This window comes from Mus caroli, chromosome 8, assembly GCF_900094665.2.
Source record: "Mus caroli chromosome 8, CAROLI_EIJ_v1.1, whole genome shotgun sequence".
NCBI lineage: Eukaryota > Metazoa > Chordata > Mammalia > Rodentia > Muridae > Mus > Mus caroli.
The window spans coordinates 80,319,807-80,344,558 of NC_034577.1; the positions used below are offsets into that span (position 1 = coordinate 80,319,807).

General features: G+C 44.0%; 1 long non-coding RNA gene across 2 annotated transcripts in view; it reads left to right on the forward strand.

Annotated features, from left to right (window-relative positions):
- Positions 1-4,930: 4,930 nt before the first annotated feature.
- LOC115031769 overlaps positions 4,931-24,752 on the forward strand; it is a 58,633-nt gene continuing 38,811 nt past the window's right edge. For both annotated transcript variants that reach the window (XR_003837433.1, XR_003837434.1), the window contains exon 1: positions 4,931-5,049. This is a non-coding gene — a long non-coding RNA (uncharacterized LOC115031769). The remainder of the gene's footprint in view (positions 5,050-24,752) is intronic.

Sequence of the window (24,752 nt, forward strand, 5' to 3'; positions counted from 1 at the left end):
TGGAGGAGTGTTCCTCTTTCTCCACATCCTTGCCAGCATCTGCTGTCACCTGAATTTTTGATCTTAGCCATTCTGACTGGTGTGAGGTAGAATCTCAAGGTTGTTTTGACTTGCATTTCCCTGATGATTAAGGATGTTGAACATTTTTTCAGGTGCTTCTCAACTAAGCCTCATTTTAAAAGTCCATTCAGCAGCCATGGAGGTCAGAGTGGCTTCCACCTTGTGGCCACCATGCTTACTGCAACTGTGCACAAGGCCCCCACATTCAGTCCTTTGGGGTTGGGATCCAGATGTAGAATTGTTGAATCATATTAAATGCAAAGTTTAATATCTCTGAAACCTGCATCGCGTTTCTACAGTTGCTAATGAAGCGTTTCCCAGCTACACACAAGTGTTCACACTTCACACTCGCTGTTTTCAAATAATAGCTACGGTAGCAAGTATGGCACAATATGTCACATGTGACAGCATAGGCTTTAATGTTCTTGTGTATATCACAAGACGTGGTGTGATGCCACAAGATGTGGAAAAATGTTGAGACTGTGTCACCTGGATCATCCCAACTGCCCTCTCAAGCTCCAGGCCCTGAGGAGTTGCTCTGCCATGTGGTGCAAGGGAATGGCAGTTCTAAGGACTGAGGTGAGGACAATGGGGTAGGTGTTGCCCTGCATGGGTCCAATCTCATCCACTGCTAGGAGATGCTGCCCTTGGCTCAGCTTGGGACAGTTGTTAGGATGCACATGGGGGGACACACATGGCTTTTTGTTCTTTTTGGGATTCTTTGCGGCAGCCAGAATTCCACAGGAGCAAAGTGGGCTGGGCCTGCACTGTCCTGTGTTCTTTAGAGTCATGGAGCATCCTTCTCCCAGTGAGCTCCAAGGGAGACTGAAGAGCAGACCCCAGCTCCCCCAGCCAATGAAGGGAGAGGGCAGACGACTTAAAACCCTGGAGCCCGGGGACTGAAAATACTTTGGAACGGTAGTGACAATGAGGCCTCGGTGGGAATCCTTCCTAAACATTTCTCCACAGTCTCATCTCAGTCTCCATAAGCATTCTGCTGTGTGTGTACAGCCATGGTTCCCATCCACCTGTGCTGATGTGACTTGAGACTTAAGCACACCGTGCAGCACAGCCATGCTGGGTGACAGATCTCTGAAGAAGGAGAGATGAGAGCAAGAGTGGGAACCCCCCCTCCCAGCCCCGGTCAGGGGGAATTGAGTGTGCTCGGTGTTGGGTGGGGCCAGGATGAGTCCCAATGGCAGCCCTACACACTCCAGCCAGGCTTCAGAAGATGATCTGGGCCTGCAGCAGTGGATGTGGGTGGGAGTGCTCTATGTGGAGGTCTGACTGACTCCTAGGCCTGGTGCGCAGGAGAGGAGTCCAGATGAAGGCAGAAGAAGGGTGGGTATGAGGAGAAACAGTGGACATGAAGTGAATCTGCGACAGATTATGTTCGACTAGGACAGTGGGGAGCCATGACAGGTGCAAAACCAGGTTGGCCTTGTGGTGGTTTGAATACTCTTGCCCCAGGGAGTGGGACTATTAGGAGGTGTGGCCTTGTTGAAGTAGGTGTGGCCTTGTTGGAGGAAGTGTGTCACTGTGGGGGAGGGCAATGAGATCCTCCTCCTAACCATGTGGGAGCCAGTCTTCTCCTAGCAGCCTTCAGATGAAGAGGTAGAACTCTCAGCTCTTCCTGCACCATGCCTGTCTGCACACTGCCATGCTCCTGTCTTGATAATGGACTCTGAGCCTCTGAACCTGTAAGCCAGCCCCAATTAAATTTTGTCCTTATAAGAGTTGCCTTGGCTGTGGTGTTTCTTCATAGCAGGAAAATCCTATGACAGCCCAAAGTGCTTTTCTGTTCTGTTCTGGATAGGTATTTTCAGGGTAGGAGGCAGCACCTGACGTTGACTCCTGGCAGGTCTAAAGTTACATTTTTAAGCTAGGCATGTGTCTCTGTCCATGTTCCTCTGACCCGTAGGGTCCAGAAAACCCATGGTCTGCTTGAGATATGGCTCCCATTACCTACAGGTAAGCTTCAGCTGGAATTCTGTTCTCCATGCCCTGGACTCTCCCTTCATGGCCTTCATTCCAACTGAATCTTACCTTCTCAAGACCCTGGGCTTAGGGAGTGGCTTTTAGTTACATGTTCCTTGTGGGTCCATTCTCTTTCTTGGGGGCTGTTTTTTGCTACAATATACATGGGATATTTGATCTTCCATAGGCTTGCCTCTATGTCCAGGGTAGACCATGTGACCCCAGGGAGTTAATTGAAGCCCTGTGCTGCCTGAAAACAGTGATTGGTCAGAAGTACACATGATTAAAGGGCTGCAAACGTACTCTTGTGGGGTTTCCTAGGGAGGCTACAGAATAGAGAGACTTTGGAAATCAGCGGCTGTAAGTCATGTGATTTGAATGTAAACTCTCCCCCAAAGGTTCATACATTTGGATGCTTGGACCCCAGATGATGGTGGTTTTGGGGAAAGTCATGGAGCCATTAGGAGGTGACTTGTGTGGGGAGAGTGGGAACCTTGAGGCTCTGTGACCTGGTCTCTCTTTCTGTCTGCCTTTGCTTTCTGACTCTGGGCATAATGTGACCAACCAACTCATGCTGACCCTCCTGCACTCTCTACCATGATAGATTGTACCCCTAGACCCCCAAGCCAGTTCTTCTTCAATCTAGTAACTTCTTGTCAGGTATTATTCATATCAGCAGGCAAAGCAGCCAATGTAAGGACCACAGAGGCCACTCTTCCCATGCTCTGCACAAGTCACCCACCGGGGACTGACGGGACTGAGGCAAACCAGAGACCAATGGAACAGAGTCATAACTGAGATATCTGTATCCACCCATGCCTGAAGGTGGTGCTGGGCTCTCATCTAAACAACGCAATGGACCCTCTTTGCATTGGGCCAATGTCAGCCCAGAGTCCTGATGGCCCTAGGCCATATTTGGTGCCTCTCCATCCACTGTCTATGGACTCTGCCCCTCCATTTTCTAATCAAACACCTTTCCATGTCCCAATCCTTTACTTTGGTGCAAGCTTCTCCTTTTCTTCCTTCTGGTGGCCACAGAGTATGAGAGGGACTGAAGGGAAAGAGTGGGCAGAAGGGTGTCACACAAGGCCAGAGAGCCTGAGGACCAAGGATCCAACTGAAGCACCCCAAGAGCCATCCCAGACCCCACTGGCCTGCTTATTTTAAAGAAGGGAGAATAGACATAGAGTTGTGTGATTTTCCCAAGCCGCCCAGAAAGTGGTCGAGCTGAATCTGAGTCCCCTCTATAAAACCCACCGTCAGGAAGCCTATACACAAAACCTTGCCTGTCGTAAGAGAAGGACTATTTGTGACAAAGGGTTGACTCAAGAAAACGGAGACCTGGCCCTTGTTCTGCAGTAGAGTAGTGGTTTTGGGGGTGCATGTACAAGTGCGAATACAAACATACACGGTCACCTCAACCTCAACCTCTCTGTCTTCATCCTGACCCATTTTTACTGAGGTCAGCTAAGGGGTGGCTAAAACATTCCGGGTGAGGGGGGTTGGATGCATTAGATGCATCTGGCGTATAAACAAAGGCTCTTTAATAATTTTTTCTTTAAAAAAAAAAGCTATATGTAGCTCCCGCTGTAACCTGGAGTATTCCCCAGAGTCCACAGGCTCACTTTAGCTCCTAACCACCCCCCTCTCCCAGTAATGTGTGCTTGTTGCCAGGTCTTGCCAATTTATCACTTTGAGTAGTGGCTTGCCGGGATCAATGGGGACTTAGCCTGGCTCCCACCCTCCACATACATCTCTATGGAAGGTTCATGTTCTAACGCTGAAGTTGCCAGATGCATCTCCCACAATGCTAAGACCTTTCTTTCCCCACAGTCCCATAAGTCTACCGAGGGACCAGCCTGTTACCATGGTCACAGGCCCAGGAAGCTCTCATCTCATCCCTGTCCCTTCTCTGATGCTCTGCCGTAGCCGGCAATACCCATCCCTGACTTCTTTCTTCCCTTCCACAGCATTTCACTCTATAACTCAAGTTGATCTCCAGCTCATGAAGATCCTCCTGCCTCAGCCTTCTGGGATTGCAGGTATGTGTGACTAGGCCAGCCTAGTTTGTGGCTTTCCTGTCATGCGGAGTCTCAGGGTCAGCTATTTTGGAGGGGCCCTGGGTCTACTCTGCCTTCACTGTTTGCAAGTACAAATGGTTTTTAGCTGCTGGCTAAATAATAAGCTACCCGTATATTATCTGTCTTCATTGTGTTGTTGTAAAAAGAAAACTAGTCAGGGTATGGTGGTATAGGCCTGTCGTCATACCAGTCCTTAGGAAGCAGAGGCAGGATGATCAGGAGTTCAAAGCCATCGTTGGCTACACTAGTCAGCTGGAGAATAGCCTGGGCTATGTACAACCCTGTCTCAAAACAAAACAGCAAAGCAAACAGAGGAGGAGGCACAGCAGAAGCAGAACCTAAATACACCCACGACAAGTGTCAACAGCCGCGATTCAGGCAGCCTGGCAGCCTGCAGACACTTGGCTCCCTCCCCTATACCTTGAAAGTCTGAACAATGAGGCCTTTTGTGGGTTGGTCTCTTCTGCTGGGCCCTCTGAGTCACTGCATATTTTTGTGTGTGCAGCAACAAACGGTGTGACTCATTCTCCCACTGGGGGCATTTGGGGACTTGTTCTGTTTTACTTACAATTGCAGAAGGAGAAAAAAAAATCAGATATTACAGAGGTGAGAAAAAAATACAGCAAAGTCAAATAGTCCACCTCTGCGTGTTCCAGGCTGGCGGGTCGAGTGCAGGTCCGAGGTTACTGGTCAGGGTTCCTGGGGGTGTGGCTTGGGGGTTCAAGGTGGTTAAAGTTTGACCAGTTTCTGCTAAGGTCAAATAAAGGGGAGGTTAAACTTCTAAGAAACCCCATGTCAAAGGCAGAGACAGCAGACTTCTTACCCAAACCCGAGAGTCCTCTAGGCCCCAGGAAGAGGTGACATGGTCCCGTGTTGTGTGTCTCCGACCTCCTACACCTCATCAAGCTAGACTTCCATGTTCAGAAAAGAGGTGTGTGTAGACTTTCTCTTTACTCATGTGGACGATGGCTTTCAGCCTGCTTTCCGACCAGAGTCGGGTCGCCAGGAGTTTGAGGCTAAATGGGGCTGATAATAATGGAGAAAGTGAGCCACAGCTGAAAGGCTCCAGAGAGGCGCCTACCTGTTATAAGGCCGGCCCCTAGACAGATGGGCATCCCTTTCCTCCATCTGCCTGTCCCTATGGCTCTGCAGTCTCCGTGCCCCATGCTTTGGCCAAGTCCCGTCCACACCGTGATCCCAGGGCTCTGCAGCTATGCCCTGGATTTAGGCCTTTAGCAGAGACCATTTCAGCCTAAATTCTGTGACTCTCGGACCAGGTCCTCTGGAGGCTCTGGGCCTTGGAGGCCAGGATCCCAGCTCCAAGCTTGCAGGGCAGTAGGGGTGCGGGCGTGGCCAGGTACTGGGGCTTCAAGAACTTGCATTCGGAGCACGTGTCTCCTCTCGGAGCTGCGGGGCCTGTCTCTTTCTATTAGTTTAACAAGCCCTGGTATTAATGAGATTGCTCTATAATTGAACCTTTTCACGGGTCCCTCGGTAATGAAATTATGCTAATTTGCATTCAGCACCACTAGGCATCCATCACGCGGGATCAGCCGGGAGCGGCCGGTGAAGCGGCGTGAATGCACCGCTAATTATCACCGAAATGAACAAACCCGGCAGGATTATGATTTCATCTTTTGCCCTTCTCACCACTGGCTCCACCCTGTCTACATTCGTCTTTTCATGCATATGCTTGTTGGTGGGATGGGAGCAGGAAGCTGCTGCCATTGGCTGAGTGGCAGCAGAGCCTGGCACCTCTGCAGGCTCGGTGCTGCTGCTGCTGCTAGCCAATTTGAGTGGGCAGTGTGGAAGCCTACTACCTGCCTCTGAATGTGCAGCCTGCTGGTGTGTGTGTGTGTGTGTGTGTGTGTGTGTGTGTGTGTGTGTGTGTTCACTCCCTCTCTGGGCTGAGGGTGGTGGTGTGTGTCTAATGAATGTCTGAGTCTTCATGCAAGGCTCTTAGCCTGCATGCTTGCCCGTTGGACATCTGAGCAGTTAATCTATACCTCTGGTAGTACACAGATGTGACCAATGCATTTGTACCTCTCGTTGAGAGCACATGTGTGTGTTTGCCTGTGGGGTTTATGGCTCTGCCACTGTCTGATATGCTGAAGTGTGAGGGCTTGTATCCTTGTGAATGATTGCCAACGTGCCACATCACTGTTAAGATGTGGAGTGACGTTTGCACCTGCCTGTGGCCATATGTGGAGTATTCTACTACCCTGGTTGTCCAGTGGCTGGAGAATGGTGGCTTCTGATAGCTGCCACATTCAGGGGCCCACTATGAAACTGTAGGGTCACCACAACAGGGGGACAGCTAGAGGGCTCCCTCCTCCCATTGCTGGATCCTCAAGGATTCTACTCAGCTCTCGGTGAGCTGAGAAGAGCTGAGATGACTTTTCTGGCTAGATCTGCACTATGATGCCTTGGAAGGGATTCATTTGACTCAGGGTAAATAACAAGAATATTCCGTGCAAAGCCGAGTGTATGCAGTGAGTTATAGCGCCTCATCTCTTGGTACCCCTTCCTATCAGGCTTATGGGATGCTAGTGGGCTAGTGTGGTGGAACAAGGCCAGTGAGGTCTGCTCAGTGTCCACTGGGGCAGAGGTGAAGTTCCTAATTAGTACACGGGCCACCCCTGCCACTGGCCAGACTGGCTTTGCATGGCGTGTTCATATTCTGTACCTTCTGTTTCCCGAGCTATGAGCCCGGAGTATGAGAGACATGGGCCAGTTAACTTTCTAGGATGTTTGCACAAGAGCATGGAGTGCCAGGCTTCTGACAGCTGTATATCAGTGAGGTTGACTAGAGCTCTCATGGATCAAAGAATGTGTTTTATACACATACACATTTCTGAGTCTGTTTCACTGGGTGGAACATACGTGATAATGTATGTTATGATATGGTTGTGTGAGGGTGAAAATGGAGTCAGTAGTAGTATATAAATGTGCAATAGCTGGCTTGGTATAAAAACACTGTATGTGTATACCACAAAATTAATTATGTGACTTGCAAATGCAAAGGGATATAGAGGTTTATACACCATCTAGCCAATGCTTCTTGTAAGCTCCCTATAGTCCACCGGTTCTCCCAACATGCTGGCTGGGTTTTGTCACTTTCTGTCCCACAGAAAGATGATGGTGGCAGCTGATGAACAGGTACAGGTCTGAGGTAAAGTTTATCGGTGCTTTATTTTCATAAATGAGGCCAATGGAAGCAAAACAACTTAAATATGTGTCAAAACTTTGCCCGTTCCCAGTGGTGTGAGAGGCCTTCTTGTTGAGTGAGAAATGGTTTTTGAATATTGGGGAAAAAACTTCTGAATGCTTTGCTCTGCTTAACCATATAATGGCTTTAGAAGCCACACACTTAAGTTTAAGAGGCATTGTTAATATTGTCTGCTAGTTTTCTTTAAAGTCTAGACAATCAACCAAACAATAAGTCAAGTCTTGCTGTGTGATGCTAGCTGGTATCTATGGTGTATACTTCTATGACAGCTGATTGTAAACTAAGAACATTGTACCATTGAACTTCCAGTTGGGAAGCGACTTAAAACAGCACCCAAATGCATGATGAGGTGACAGTTCCACCTGAGGCTTCCTGCACAGGTTCACAGTTAGGATGCTAAGTCTCCAGCACTAGCATGCTCTCTTGAAGGCTGTAGATCTTTAAGAGGTGGGGCCTGGCTGGTGGGCGTGGCCCTTAGGGGCTGGCCTTGGAAGGGTACACGCGTCCTAGGCTCCACCCACCTCTTCTCTGCTTTGTATCTGCCACCATGTGAGACATCTCTGCCACACATTACGGATGCCGTGCCTTTCACGTTGTGATGAGCCCAAACCATAAAATTATTTCCTTGCTACTTTGCAACTGTAAGTTTGTGACCATTATGAATTGTAATGTAAATATCTAATAAGTGACCCCAGCTGGAGGTCGAGACTCACAGGTTGAGAACTACTGCATGCGAACTGAACTAAAACCCTTACTCAGGGCTGCTTCTGTCTGGTGTTTTGTCTCAGGGAAAAGAGTAGCTAACATACCGTTTTGACCAAAAAGGTATTCTAGATTAGTGACAGTGAGGCCGCAGGTAATAACATATAATTAGGAAGTGATGAGCTATGGGAATTATTGTTTGCTTTTAAAATATAATCGATTTATGCATAGACTTATATCATTTAACTTTTAATAGAGAACTATTAAAAACCACTAGTGCTTTTTCAGTAAACTTAACAAGCTGGATGAAGCTATCTGTGGCACAAGGATGGAGCAAAGTAAAGGGACGCGGGCTCTGGTATGCTTCAGTTACTCTTATAAAGCAGTAAGTGTTCTTATTCATTCTTGCTGGTAGTGGTGCTGGCGAAAGTCCTTCAGTAGGACTACTCAGGCCACTTCCCACTCACCGGCTTCTGAAATGGTTCGTGATCCATCACCATGTCTCAGGCATCTGAGCAGGAGAGGGGTGCAGAAGCCGGGAATGCTGTTTGTTTTGGAAACGGAGCATGATCCGGAATAGCCTTGCACAGGGTGGTGTAAATTATACAAGCTTCCACCTTGCCTGTGCCTGACATTGAAGTGAAATGACAAACACCAGAGTGTACAAATCTCAAACTGGCAGTTTGATGAGTTTGACAAGTGTCCCCCTGATGCCCCATGGGAAGGTAGGTGGAGAGTTCCTGATCATCTCTTTGGGTTCACCACGGCATGCACTATGGGAAATTGATGTTCTATTACTGTACTAGTCAGGGTTCTCTAGACTCACAGAACTTATGGGTAATTTCTATATAGTAAGGGAATTTGTTGATGACTTCCAGTCTGTAGTCCAACTCCCCAACAATGGTCAGTAGCAGTTGTAAATGGAAGTCAAAGGATCTAGTGGTTGCTCAGTTCCACAAGGCAAGCAGGTGAAGGAGAGAGAATCTTCCTTCTTCCAATGCCCTTATGTAGGTCTCCAGCAGAAGGTGTGGCCCAGATTAAAGGTGTGTGCCACAACACCTGGATCTGGGACTTGCTTTGTCTTAGATGAACTGGAACTCAGAGATCTCCTTGCCTTAGTCTCTTGGGATTCATAACCACTATGCCTCAAGATCTCCATACCAAGATCCAGGTTAGAAACTTGTATCTCCCAGCCTCAAGATCAGGATCACAGGTGAGCCTTCCAATTCTGCATCGTAGTTCATTACAGATATAGTCAAGTTGACAACCAGGAATAGCCACAGCAAGTGATATCATATGTTTGGCATCCTTTGCTGACACGCTGGAAGGCCCATATTTACTATAGACTAGTAGATTATTCATTTTACTTGCAGGTAGGCCATAATTTGTTATGATTCATGTGTTTATGGACATGTGAGAGGTTTCTGCTCAGGGCTATTTTAGGAGCACAAGTATGTAAAGACTTGCAGCTGGGACTGTGGGGGCAGTGGTCTCTGGCAGGCATTTTTACTGCAGACATGTCTCTAGAACGCTGGTCCTGATGGATAAAAGGGCATTACATGTTCATGAAGGAAATCCTCCCTGAAGATGAGCTTTGCTGGGGAGTCACAGCCTCTATGGAGAGACATATTGTTGTTGTAGCTTTTCTTGGGTTTGTGGTGTGTGTGTGTGTGTGTGTAGCATATGTGTTGAGTGTGGTATGTGTATATGTGTGTGGTGTGTGTGTGGTATATGCATTGTGTGGTATGTGTGATAAATGTGTGTCGTATGTATGTGTGTGTTGTGTGTATACACGTGCATGATAGGTGTGTGTGTTGTGTGTGGTATGTGTATGTGTGTGGTGTATGTGTGTAGTGTATGTGTGGTATATGCAGGTGTGGTGTGTGTGATATGTATGGTATGTGTGGTATGTATGGTGTATATGTACTGTATGTATAGGTGCATGTGTATGATGTATTTTGTGATATGTGTGTGTGTGCTGTGTATATAGTGTGTATGTGTGTGTGCTGTATATATAGTGTGTACATGTGTGGGATGTATGTGTGTATGGCATGTGTGTGCTGTGTGTGTAATGGATGTGGGGTGTGTGTATATGTGTGTGTGGTATGTGTGGTATGTGTGTGTGTGTGTGTGTTGTGTGTGTCCATGTGTCTGATATATGTGTGGTGTGTTTGTGTGTGTGGCATATGTATGTATGTGGTATGTATAATATGTGTGTATGGTATGTGTGTGTATGGTATGTGTGTGTGGTATGTGTGGTGTGTGTGTGCTGTGTGTGTGGCATGTATGCATGTTGTGTGTGGTATATGTGTGTGTTGTATGTGTGCACTGAGCATGAACCTCCAATGGGCAGGAAAACTGCAAATCGGTAGCAGACTTGCTAATCAGTGCTCCATCTAGAGAAAGCTGCAGAGCTTTGTGGCTTTTCTGAGGAGAGAGGCAGCTAAAGAGGTTGTGATCTAACATATTAGCTTGCAATCCCAACAACAAGAGGTTTCTGCCAATGTTTGATGATGCCTTTTTAATGTCAACCAGTACAATGGGGACATACAACCATCTCAGTTGTGGTTTGTATTTGGCATTTTAGCTTGCTCTGAAAATCAGCGCTGTTTAGCATGTTTTTGTTTGAAGATCTTGTGCGAGCAGTCCAGGTGTGTTGCTCTTTTTACATTCATGTTTTGGTACCTGCTCTTTATTGGGTTGTCTGTATGTTTATTGTTGAATAGTTGATGATCATCTTAATATAACAATTATGAGTTCTTTGTCAAGACTAAGTTTACAGTATTTCCTCCAGTCTGTGAGTAATGATGTCTTTTGAGGACCAGATTTTTTTCCCTTTCCCCCTCCTTCCCTCGTTTCTTCCCTCCCTCCCTCTCCCTCCTTTCTTCCTTTCTTTCTTCCTTCCTTCCCTCCCTCCCTCACTCTTTCTTTCTTTCTTTCTTTCTTTCTTTCTTTCTTTCTTTCTTTCTTTCTTTCTCTCTCTTCTTTATTTCCTTTCTTCCTTTCTTTCCTTCTTTCTCTCTTTCTTTCTTTTCTTTCTTTCTTCTTTATTTCCTTTCTTCCTTTCTTTCCTTCCTCCTTTCTCTCTCTTTCTTTCTCTTTGTTTCTTCTTTCCTTCCTTTCTTTCCTTCTATCTCTCTCTTTCTTTCTTTCTCTTTTCTTTCTTTCTTTCTTTCTTTCTTTCTTTCTTTCTTTCTCTCTCCCTTCCTTTCTTTCTTTCTTTCTTTCTTTCTTTCTTTCTTTCTCCTTCCTTTCTTTCTTTTCTTCTCTCTCTCTCTTTCTTTCTCTCTCTCCCCTTTCTTCCTCTTCTTTCTTTCTTCTTTCTTTCCTTTCTTCCTTTCTTTCCTTCCTCCCTTCTCTCTCTCTCTTTCTTTCTTTCTTTCTTTCTTTCTTTCTTTTTCTTTCTTTCTTTCTCTCTTTCTTCTTTATTTCCTTTCTTTTCTTCTTTCTCTCTCTCTCCCTTCCTTCCTTCTCTTCCTCCCCTCTCTCTCTCTCTCTCTCTCTCTTTCTTTCTTTCTTTCTTTCTTTCTTTCTTTTCTTTCTCCTTCCTTCCTTCCTTCATTTCATTCTCTCTCTCTTTCTTTCTTTCTTTCTTTCTTTCTTTCTTTCTTTCTTTCTTTGTCTTGTCTGATAAGCTGTTGCTGACCCCAAATAGAGACCTCTTCCCACATGCCTGTGGTGATCTGAATGGAACTGTCTCCCATAGTCTCATATGTTTGAATGAGGTCTCTTTGTTTGGAGAAGTTTAAGAGTTGTAGCTTTGTAAAAGAACTGTTGTCACTTGGGGCCAGCTTAAAGGTTTCAAATCCTCAAGCTGTTCCCAGTGTACTTTCTCTGATGTGTGCTTATGGATTGAGATGGAAATCGCCTCCATGGCTGCCCATGCCTGCTGCTTTCCCATGATGCTGTTGGATTCTCTGGATCCATAAACTCAAGCAAGCCCTTCCTTTTGTAAGTTGCTTTCTCTGGTCATGGTGTTTTATTACGACAATAGAAAGGTAACCAAGATGATGTTCTTCTATGTTTTTGTAATTTAACCTTTACACTTAAGACTTCAGTCTAGTATATGATGTGAGTCAGAGGGGGACTCACCTCATATGTACGTGTTATCACAGCATATCTCTTTCTTCACTATATTGTCTTGATGGCTCTATGGGCAATCAAGTTATTATAAGTGTGTGAGGACTTTTCTGGGCTCTCTGTTGATCAATGACTTTTCCTAGGTCTTTCATTAAGATATGGGTTTGGTTATTTAATACTGAAATCAATAATGTGAGTCCTTCAGGGAAATTTTTCTCCCTCAAGATTGTTTAGACTATTTAAAGTCCCTTGGGAAGGTGTGGTGGCACACACATGCTGCCCCACTGCTGGGAGCTGAGGCAGGAATATATCCCAGGGCCAGTTTAGGCTACATAGGTATGGCCCTGTCTGAAAAAGACAAAACCAACCCAGAACTTAAATGTACAAAGTCCTTAGGATTTATATATACATTTTTGAATCAACATGTACATTTACACACAAAAAATTTTCTGATTGAAATAGTGTTTTATCTTTATATTAATTGGGAAAGAATTTATACTTTGATAGTATTGAATTTCTGGCCCATACACACCTATCTCTGTATTAAATCCTGTTTTTCTTCCAAAAATTTGTAGTTTTCAGTGTGTGGGATTTATTTTTGTTATATTTATTTCTAATAGTATTCTATTAAAATGAGATGCTTTAAATTTTGTATAATTATAGTACTTTTTGATAAAAGCATAAATTTAGAAATTATATTGCTTTATAAATAACACATATTTATAAAATATTCATATTAAATATTTATTTTGTAATTACAAAATGGAAACCTTATCTTAAAATTTATTTTAAGTACATATAAAACATAAATGTATCTTATACATAGTTGCAAAAATATGATTAGTTTTTCAATTGCTTTTTTTGCTTGTTTGTTTTTTTGAGACAGGGTTCTCTGTGTAACCCTGGCTGTCCTGGAACTCACTCTATAGACCAGGCTGGACTCAAACTCACAGAGCTCCACCTGCCTCTGCCTCCCAAGTGCTGGGATTAAAGATGTGCACCACCACACATGGCTGCATTTGACTTTTGTAGCATGCAACCTTACTCAATTTACTTATTAATCTAAATAGCTCTTTTGGTGGCTCTGCTAGGATTTTTCTAGATAGAAAACATTGTCTCCACTCATGCTGCTGAAGTGAGACATTTCAGACTGGGTGTCTCAGATTTTGGGTATTTATGCCTCACAGTTCTGGAGCTGTGAGTCCAAGGTCAAGGCATTGGCTAACTTGGCCCTTGGTGAGGACTGTCTTTCTAGCTTGCTTCTCACTGTTCTCTCACATGAAGAAAACAGCAAACATCTGCTGCCTGTACTCTTTCTATCAGGTATGGTCTTTGTTAGGTTTCCATAGTTGTGAGAAACACCACGACCAAAAGCAACTTGGCGGAGATCACAGTCCATCACAAAGGGGAAGTCAGGGTAGGAACTCAAGTCACTGACCTTGGAGAAATGCTGTTTACTGGCTTTTCCCCATGGTTTGCTCCGCCTGCCTCCTTATAGCACACAGGACCACCTGTGGCTCTCCACATAGTGAACTGGACCTTCCCATAGCAATCACTAGTCAAGGAAATGCCCCACAGCCTTGCCAATCTTACAGAAACATTTTTTTCCAATTGAGGTTCCTTTTTTTTTTTTCAGCTTATCCTAGCTTGGGAAAATTGACACAATCCAGGACAGGTGCTAACCCTGATCTGGGAGCTCCCCCTGCATCGTCCAATGCAAACCTAGCCACCTTGTATGTCCTCAGCTTCTAATATTGTCACAGTGAAGCTTGGTGCTTCATGTACCTGTATACAAATGCAGTTTTCTCTTTTTGTTGTTTATGTCTCCCTAGTGTGCTTCTCATCTTAGTGCACTAATAAATGGCTCTAAGGTGATATTAAGTAGAAATGTTGACAGCAGACTTTCTTGCCTTGTGGATCATAGCAGAAGTATTAAAGAATTTACTTTAAATACAGTATGCTTGTTGTCATCCTTCACAAAGGTTCTCTTTATTCTGCAAAATTCCCTTGTGTTTCTACTTGGTTGCATGTTTTAGAACAGGTGTTAAGTTGTCAAATGCTTTCTATGCATCTATGAAGATGATCATAACTTTCTCTTCAGTTTGCTAATGTGGTAAATTACACTGTTTGCCTTAAAAATATTAAAAATCAATCACACACAGAAAAAAGTCCCACTTTGCTGGCATATATTATCCTTTATATATTGCTAGAATATCTCTGTTAGTATGTATATGTTATTTCAGTATTTATGTGCATGAGGGAGATGACAGGAATGTTATACAATTTTTTCTACTATAATATCTGTGTCTGGCGGTTTCTGTGGCTCCTCCCTTATTGTCATATACAGAGGATTAAACATAGGGCCTGACACATGCTAGTCAAGTGGTGCTCCAGTGAGCTCCAGCTTCAGCCCCCGGGACAGTGTGTGTGTGTGTGTGTTCTTTGAGGAGTGGTTTAGCAGCAGTTAGTACAGACAGTGTTTCCAGCCACCAATGTTGTTGGATTCTGGAATATTTCATCACCTCCAAACTCCCATTGTTTTCTGCTTTCCTCTCTTGGAAACCATTGGCCTCTGTGTCTTCCTTACATTTGTCTTCGACCATTTCTAGACTTTTCATCAACGTTAATTGCACAATATGTGACTTTTGTACCCAACTCCCCCAATTTAGCATCCACCCATCCTGGAGTATACACAAGAGCTTCGTTGCTTTTTAATATTGAACAGCATTTCACCCACGTAAGAACTGTGTTCGATACCCATTCATTATTTCACTACAGTTTGACAGTCATTCTACCAGAGCCATAAACAGTACTGCTGTGAACATTTGTGTGTGTTTTGCATGTGTAGGTGTGGTGTGTGTGTGTGTGTGTGTGTGTGTGTGTGTGTGTGTGTGTGTAGGTGCCTGTGGAGGACAGCAGATAGATCGATTTCCCCTGGAGCTGTACTTGTAGAGTTATAGGAAGTTGTGAGCTGAGCAGTGTGGGCGCAGTGTGGGTGCAGTGTGGGCGCAGTGTGGGCACAGTGTGGGCGCAGTGTGGGCGCAGTGTGGGCGCAGTGTGGGCGCAGTGTGGGCGCAGTGTGGGTGCAGTGTGGGCGCAGTGTGGGCGCAGTGTGGGCGCAGTGTGGGCGTAGTGTGGGCGCAGTGTGGGCGTAGTGTGGGCGCAGTGTGGGCGCAGTGTGGGCGCTGGGAACCTAACTTGGGTCTTCTGCAAGAACAGCACTTGATCTTTACTACAGAGTGATCTTTCCAGAATTGTTGCTGAATTTTTAAAAACTACCTTTTTTTTTGTAGTTTCAGTAGAACTTTTATGAACGAGATAATGCCAGCTACAAATAGATATTTTTGCCCCTTTTCCCTCAGTGCTGATAGTTTTGTGCACTCTCCTCATTGGCTCTGAAAGACCTATTTAGATGTTAACAGAGTGGTGGAAATGAGATCCTTGTATTGCTAGTGGTCTGGTGAGGAAAACCGTCAGCCATCGTGACTTTTGTTGTCATGCCACAGGTGACATCCTTAGGTGTCTTTGGGTAGGTAGAATTCTTTTCTTATTTTAAATTATGAAAGGATGTTAGGTTAAACCCAACACTTTGCTCTGCATCAGTCCAGAGCACTGTGTGGGTTTCTCCGTTACTCTGCTAAGGCAGCAGATTGTGCTTCTGATTCCCAATAACACAGCATCTTTGTATTCCAGGGACAAATCTCACTGGGCCACAGTGTACACCCCTTTCACCAAACCATTGAGCTGGCTTTGATAATATTTGTGGAGGATATTTTCATCTACATTCATAAGAAATCTCAGTCTGGCATTTTATTTTCTTGTGATTTCTTGGTCTGGCTTTAGCAGTAGTGTTAACCTCATAGACTAAATAAGGAAGTGCAACTTCCACTCCTACGTCTCCAGGAGACATATTGGTAAATACTAGGGCAAATTCTTTGGTAGAATTTCCCAGGAGATCCATCTGGCTCTGGGTTATAACCATTGGTTTGTTTTGGCTACTGATAATTTCTTGACTTTTCATGGGCCTGTTAAGATTTCTACTTGTCTATCATATCACTATCCATCCATCTATCTATCTATCTATCTATCTATCTATCTATCTATTATATATCTATCATATGTACCTATCGATCTAATTTTCTGTCTGTCTGCCTGTCTGTCTTTCATCCATCTGTCTTTCATCCATATATCATCTGTCTGCCTGATGGTCGATATCTATCTATCTATCTATCTATCTATCTATCTATCTATCTTATATCTACCATCTATATCTATCAATCTTTCTTTCTGTCTTTCATCCATCTATCTTTCATCTATATATCATCTGTCTCTGACAGTCCCTCTATCTATCTATCTATCTATCTATCTATCTATCTATCTATCTATCTTTCTTTCTTTCTATCTATCTATCTATCTATCTATCTATCTATCTATCTATCTATCTACTTATCTATCTATCTGGGATTTTTCTTTTCTTTCTTTCTTTCTTTCTTTCTTTCTTTCTTTCTTTCTTTTTTTTAAAGTGTGCTCAGATAATTACAGGCTCCCAAGTGTTTGTCCCTTTGGCTAGGTTACTTTCTTGGCATATGCTTGGCCTTTCTTCTCCTGTATTTTAGTTCATTTTCCCTGTAAAGTCAACAGTGATGCTTCCATTCCATTTTTGTCTTAATACATGTTCTCTTCATTATTTTGTTTATCAGCCCAAAATTTTACTTTGGGCATGTAGCATCCTTCCACATTTTATTCAGTTTCCTGTCTTCTCTACATATTTCTCTTGTTCATGATCTCTACTCAGAATTAATATTTTTACCAATTCACCAAATTACCAAATTTTAGAGAGTTAAAACACTTCCACGAATGTCCCCATTCCTTACGATCTTTCGTGTGTATTACTTCTGCATTCGTAAGAACCCTGTGAGGACAAGGCTGTTGTCTTTGCTTTAGGTGATGTGTTTTTTAGTAAGAGAATTGGAGAGAAGAAAAAGTGATCTTTTCTCAAAAATACATTTTTACCATTTTAAGTGTATGCATTCTTTTTTAACATATTTGAATTTTCATCTGTTTTAATTACTCTTCCACCAAAACATTTTTCAATGAATTTATTTTTTTATGTTTTTGAGGGTCAAGACAGCTGACAGCAAGTCATTTGAGCTTTTGTTTATCTGAAATTATATTTATCTTGTTCTAATAAGCTAGGATCTTGCTGTATCCTGAAATGCTCAAGTTGACTCTGAACTTTCAATTTTCCTGTCTCAGCCTCCCACTTCTCCATATTTTTCTATATACAATTCTGAATATGCAATTGTTGTATATAATTTTGTAGTTACATCTCCCTCTTCCATCTCCATTTTTAGACATCAATTTTCTTGTCATATCTTTTTTTCTCTGACTGCTTTACAGAGCTGTATCTCACCATTTTTAAATGTTAGCATATGTCTGTGAATACATAAACATCAGATTTTAATGTTGATTACATATACTTTTTGAGTAGGCTCAGCTTCTCACCTTTTCTGGTTGGTTTTTGTTAACCTGACACAAATCTAGACATATTTGGGAAAAGGAATCTTAGTTGAGAATATACCTCTATCAGATTCTTCTGTGGACATGTCTATAGAAATTTTTCTTGATTAATGATTGGAATGGAAGGGCCAAGCCCATCTTGGTGCTGTCTCCCTGTGGTCCTAGGTCCTATAAGTAAGCAGGTTGAGCAAGCAAGTAAGCAGTACCCTTCCATCATCTGTTTCAGTTTCTGTGTCCAGGTTCTGACACTGACTTCCTTCTGTAATGGAATATGTCTTAGTTAGGGCTTCTATTGCAGTGTAAAGACACCATGACCATGGCAACTCTTATAAAGGAAAAGACTTAATTGGGGCTTGCTTACAGGATTAGAGGTTTAGTCCATTATCATCATGGTGAGAAGTATGGCAGCACACAGGCAGACATGGTGGTGGAGGAGAGTTCTACATCTGGATCAGCAGGCAGCAGGAAGAAAGAGAGAGGCACTGGGCCTGGCTTGAGCATCTGAAACCTCAAAGCCCACCTCCAGTGACACACTTCCTCCAACAAGACCACACCTTAGTGCCACTCCCTGTAAGCCTATGGGGCCTTTAAGGTACATTCTTCTTTCTGGTGCATCTCTCAGTTCACTCTTTTTCACAGCATCTAACCTGACTCCAATAGTGACTATTTCACTTCAGACATAATACCAGTTCATGAATTTCCACTTTGTTCTGTTGAGGTTCAGGTGCTGCTATGTATTGTAGTGGTACATACTCTCCCCCAAGATCTGGTTGCCCCAGGAGAGGAGATCTTCAGGGAAAGGGGTATCCTCACTTATACCAAGTGATGTTATGTAACTTTGCTCCTTACTTTAAAACTATTGGTCAAATAAAGATGCCTACAGCCTATAACCTGGCAGAAGAGAGGTAGGCAGGGCTTCAGTTCCTGGGCTTGGGGCCTGAGGCAGAGACCATGAGGAAGGAGGGGAGAGAGGAGAAAAGAGAGAAGATGACACTACTGGGCAGCTAGATTGTGAGAGCATGGCCATGAGGGTGGGCCAATTAGAGTAGGAACAGCCCAGGCTGAACAGGACAAGTGATATCCAGGGATTATTAACAGGGAAATAGACAAAACAGTTTAGAGGGTTGGCATTTGCCTGGCTCTAGTGTTTTTAGGATTTTTTTTATAAATATGAAGGTATTTTGTTTTTTGCTATGGAACAAAATTATCTAAGGTGGATTAGAAATCCCCAATTCATATTCACAACATTGTCCTCTTGTACTCTGCATTTGACAGACTTTGTGTTTTCTCTCATCCTGCCTGTGTTTTCTCTAAATTACCTAAACATACTTATGGCAACTGTTTAAAGATCTCTGAGTGTTAATCCAAGCTTCCAAACGTCTCAACCTCATCAGTTCCTTCTTTTGCCTGTGTATTATTTTCTTCTTATTATTTTCTTATTAACCATTCCATTCATTTACATCTCCAATGATATCCTACTTCCTGTTTACCCCCTGCCTGTGTATCATTAACCTTTTATTATGTTCTAGATTTTGCTGTTGTCCTTAGATGACATTAAGCCTTGTTCTGGCTGAATCTCCAAAATGGAGGCACTGGGGATTAAACTTCAACATGACTCTTGCGAAGGAGCAAAAATACTCAAACTTTGACAGAAAAAAAAACCTTACTCTGGAAGAATTCTGTTGCACAGTTAGGCTCCTCCAGAGAAGAGAACACCTCCGTGAAGCCCTCTGTGATTTCACCAGCCCAGGGTGGAGAGGTGAGGAGTCAGTCAGTCAGGTCCTTCCAAGTACCTGGCAGCAATGTTGCTACAAGCCATCCTCCTTGTTGAGGGCAACAGAGACCCAATACATTTCTGATCTCATTCAAGTCTTTGTCCTGAGGATTTTGAGGCAGCAAAGCTTACACTGACAAAGCTGACTAGCAAGGCCTGGCTGCCAGCTGCATGTCCTTCTGTCTGGAATTACAGTCACCTCCACTCATGCCTCCTTCTGCAGACACCACACTATGTAACCACGAGTGTAGGCTTTTGCTAATGTGTGCTGCCCACTTCCTGAACTACCCAGATAGTTGGTCCTCATTTCGTGCTGGGCCTTGTGAGAATAGTGTCTTTGCTAACCCAAACTCAGACACATATGGGTCAGTTTCGCCAACATTGTGCCAAAAAATTTGTCCTTCATCCCCCTAGACCTCACTAAACTGTCTCAGTCTGTTTGTGGTGACCACAAGTGTCATCGTCTCAGCAGAGGTTTGCTGTTAGAGAAGTTCAGTAACTATGAGTTTAATAGATCAAGTAAGGCTATTTACTCAGGTCCTTTATTGTCTCCATTTGCCCTGTGGCTCTGGTATGCCTTGTTCCTCAAGCTTGCCCGAGTCTGTGACTATTGCCACTCTCCTCTCCTGAGCTCAGTTCTGCCCAGTTCAGGGGGAAATCCTGGACTTGGGCACAACTGTTACATGCCATGCCATTGACTCAGGACCTGTTGAAGGCCGAGTCTTTGCTAATGACTTCCTATATTATCTTCTGTTACTAATGCATCCATGCAGGGATACATTCCACATTCCACTTCTGTAAGGGTGTGGGTGTGCACATGTATGAATGTGTGTGTGTGTGTGTGCTACTTCAAATTGATTACTAGTGACAAAGAAAAATTAGTTTTCTCTAGCAGAGTCTCACTGGTTATATAGTATGTTTCCTAAGATGCCCAACAATAGATGCGCCAACACAAAACTTGGCTCTGGGTTTCCATGAGGCTCAGACCTATGCAGGTTCTGTGCATGCTGCCACAGTCTCTGTGAGTTCATATGTGTGTTGGCCTTGCTGTGTCTAGAAGGCCTTGTTTCCTTGGTGTCTCAATTTCTCTGGCTCCTATGATCTTTCTGCCTCCTCTTCTGTATCTCCCTGAGCCCTGAGGGGAAGGATTTGGTGGAAACCTCCCACTTGGTCTTGTCCCATTTAGGACTGAGTGCTCTAAGGTATTTCACTCTCTGCTCATTATACAGCTTTGAGTCTCTGCATCCGTTCCCATATTCTGCAGAAGGAAGCTTCTTTTGATGATGTCTAGCCAAGACGCTGATCTATAAATAGAATTTCATTAGGAGTCATTTTGTTGCTATGTTCCTTTAGCAGAACAATAGTATTTGGTTCCCTTGGGTTGCTGGCCATTCTAGTCTAAGGTCCTTTGCCACCTAAGCAGTGTCAGGTATGGCTTCCACCTCATGGAGTTGGCCTCAAATCCAATCAGAGAGTGGGTGGTTACCCCCACAACTTTGTACCACTGTTGCCCCAATGTATCCTATAGGCAAGTCTCCATTGTAAATCGAAGGGTTGGTAGCTGCGTTGGTGTTTACCCTCCACCCCTCCTAGTGTGCTGAGTATTCTCCAGTACCATGAACACTAGCCATGAGGGGCTAAAGCACTAGGTAGGCACCAGCTTAATTTCTCTGTGTTCAGTGAGGTGCGTAGGTGTTGTCTTTGTGGAGAGCATTTACTAGCCTTGGCAATAGCTTAAGCTCTTTGGGAGTGTTCATGGAGTCCCTTTGGCCAACAACTCAGTGAGATATAACCTATTCCTAGAACTCAAAGTTTTATTGGGTGATGAGGAATGTCTAGTTGGGGCTTTGTTTGCCCTGCTATTTGGTATTGGCTTTCCATATACCCAAATAGCCCGCAAATATCCCTTAGTTTTAATTGTCCCTCCCTGTGTTTTCTTCCTCACCCCCTCTGTATTCTTCCTGCCTATTTGTTGAGACAGGTCCAGTCCCCACCCCTTTGTGTATAACTATTCTATTTCCCCTTCCTAGGGAGAGCCATCCTTTCCCCTTAGTCACTTACTCTATACCTAACCTCTGTGGTTATATGGATTGTTTATTGAAGATTTAACTACCAAGATCCACATATAAACAAATGCATAACATATTTTTCTGTGTTACATCACTCAGGATGATTTTTTTTCTAGCTTCATCCGTTTCTCTACAAATTTTATTTTCCAAGCTGAGTAGCATTGAATTGTGTAAACGTACCACATTGTCTTTATTCATTCATCCCTTGGTAGATGTCTAGGTTGTTTCCAGTACCTGGTTATTATGAATAGAGCAGTAATGGATATGGTTGAACAAGTGTCTCTGAGTATGTAGGATGTGCAGTACTTTGGGTAGCTGCCCAGAAGTGGTTAGTCAGGTCTTGAGGCAGATCTATTCTCAGCTTCCTGAGAAACAGCCAACCTGATTCCCACGGTGGCTGTCCAGATCTGACTATGTCTACCAGCAATGGACAAGTGTTCCCCTTACTCCTCGTCCTTGGCAAGCCTGAGCTGTCATGTGGTTTATTGGTCTTGGCCATTCTGACTGGTAAAGATGCATCCTCGGGCTGGCTCAGCCTGTAAGAGCACTGACTGCTCTTCCAAAGGTCCTGAGTTCAAATCCCAGCAACTACATGGTGGCTCACAACTACCCGTAATGAGGTCTGATGCCCTTTCTGGTGCATCTGAAGTCATCTACAGTGTACTTATGTACAATAGTAAATAAGTCTTTTTTAAAAAAAGATGCAACCTCAAAGTAGTTTTTATTTACATTTCCTTGATGACTGAGGATGCCAAACATTTCTTTAAGTGTTTTTCAGCCATTTGTATTTCATCATTTGAGAAATGATCTTCTTGACTTAGATCTGTACTCCATCTTAAAATTGAGTTATTTGGTTGCTGTTTTATTTTTCTGTCCATTTTTCATGTTCTTTGTATATTTTAGATATCAGCACTCCTACTGAATATGCAGTTGTTAAAACGTTTCCCCTTCTGTAGGCTGCCATTTTGACCAAATGATGTTGTTCTTTAGTCTACAGAAGTTTTTCAGCTTTATACGGTCCCATTTATTATTTGTTGATCATTTTGCCTGTGCTAATAATAATGTTCTGTTCAGAAAGTTTTTTCCTGGGCCAATGAATTCCAGGCTATTCCTCTTCTACGTTCTCTTCTCTAAGGTTCAGAGTATCTGATCTTATAGTGAGGTCTTTGATACATTTGGAGTTGAATTTTATGCAGGGTGATAAGTATGGTTCTATTTTAATTAGTGCAGGCACCCAGTTAGACGAGCACCACTGCTGAAGATGCTGTCTTTTTTTCCAGCATGTATTTCTGTCTTCTTCATCAATTATCAGGTGTTCATAGATATGTGCATTTATGTTTGGGTCTTTAATTTGATTCCATTGATTGGCATGTCTGTTTTTGTGCCAATACTATACTGTTTGTATTACTATAGCTCTCCAGTACAGCTTGAAATTAAGGATGGGATGGTGATACTTCAGTCAGTTATTTTATTATGCAGAATTGTTTTAATTATCTTGGGTTCTTTTTTGCTTTTCCATAAAGCTGAAAATTGTTCTTTTAAGTTCTGCGAGGAATTATACTGGAATTTTGGTAGGAATTTCATTGAGTCTGTAGATTGCATTTGGTAGGATGGCCATTTATTTTATTTTTTAATTTTTAGGATGGCCATTTTTACTATATCAATTCTACCAATCCAAGAACATGGGAGAGCCTTTCATATTCTGATATTTTCTTTAATTTCTTTCTTTACTGCTTCAAGTTTTTATTATGTTAGTCTTTCACTTGTTTGGTTAGAGTCACCCCAAGATATATATCAGACCCAATTACAGATGGTTGTGAGCCACCATGTGGTTGCTGGGAAAATTGAACTCAGGACCTCTGGAAGAGCAATCAGTGCTCTTAGCCGCTGAGCCATCTCTCCAGCTCCTGTGAATTAGCTTTTATTTTTAATACACAGGTCCCTGTTGGCTGCTGGGAGCAAGGAACACAGTGGCTCGTGTCTCAGTGTTGTCCTTCTCCAGCTAGGTCTTCACACCTAGAAGCAGGCAGACATCACTGTGCAGGGAAGTCGACTTCGAACTCCCCTTTCCCTCCCAGTTCAGCAGCCCTAGAATGCTGCTGCAGAGTAAGCCTCCTCAGAACAGAGTGTAGAAACAGAGGCCCTTAGTGGACATTGTGTCTAACTCTCATGTTGACAAGTAGGGAAACTGAGGCCACTGTCACTGAGCTGGGCAGAGTCATCAACTGTTTGTCTGTCCTGGGCCTAGGGCTCCTGGGGAAGCTTCATTCAGTGTCAGCAGGAGATACATCACCCGTGGAATGGGACTCAACATCTTCCCAAGCTAGCCAGGGTGGCAGAGGGAAAGTGGGACAAGGGTAGGGGTACCCAGCACCGAGGTCTTTCTCCTTTACCAAGGCAACTGCTGCATATATACACTTTACTGTTCCTTGCGGACTAACGTGATGAAGGATGGTTCCCAGTGTATATAACACTGTTGGGAGGTGCTGAGCCTTTACGGTCATTGGGCTGTGCCCTCAAAGGCACCATCCTGTCTCTGCCTCCTGCCACTGTCTGTCCACCATGCACCACTTCATTGCAGGCCCAAAGCAGTAAGCCAGCTGACCACATTTGAGATCACGAGCCTAGCCAAACTTTCTTTCCCCATTTGAAGTAATGGTCTCAATGCAGGATTGACACACTCATAAAATACCTCCTCCTGGTGAGACAGGGCCCCACAGCCTCCCTGCTCCCCAGGAGGAGAAAGAAATGCTTAATGCAGTGCCAACACACTCGGGGACCATGGGCACCCAGTCCCGCCTCTGGCGCCGAGTGCCAGGCCTTCGGCCCTGTCAGCTTTTCCCATACGCATGTGCAGCTGGATCAGCCTGCAGGCGGGTGTCCCTGCACCCCGCTGCTTGCTCTGTGGATTATCCAGCATGGCTAGTGGTCACTGGGCAGTTTGGTATTAAGATGATGTAGGGGGGACTGTGAGTTGAGGAGGGGAGAGCAACTGACATCTAATTAGCCTTCATTTGAATCTCCACGCAGCAATTACGACTTCTGAGCAGCGGGCGTTGTTATTGAGGGTCGCCTGTGAGGCGCGTCTAATTATTATAATCACCGCACGCCTAATGATGCTAATGGGGCACAGTGTGGCTGCGCGCCCCGGTCAGCGGCAGGCCGCAGAGGGCAGGAAAGGAATCTGCTAGAAGGAACAGGCGGCGGGGCGATGTCCCTTACAGAGGATTTTAATACCTGCTAGGCACTTCTCACAGCTC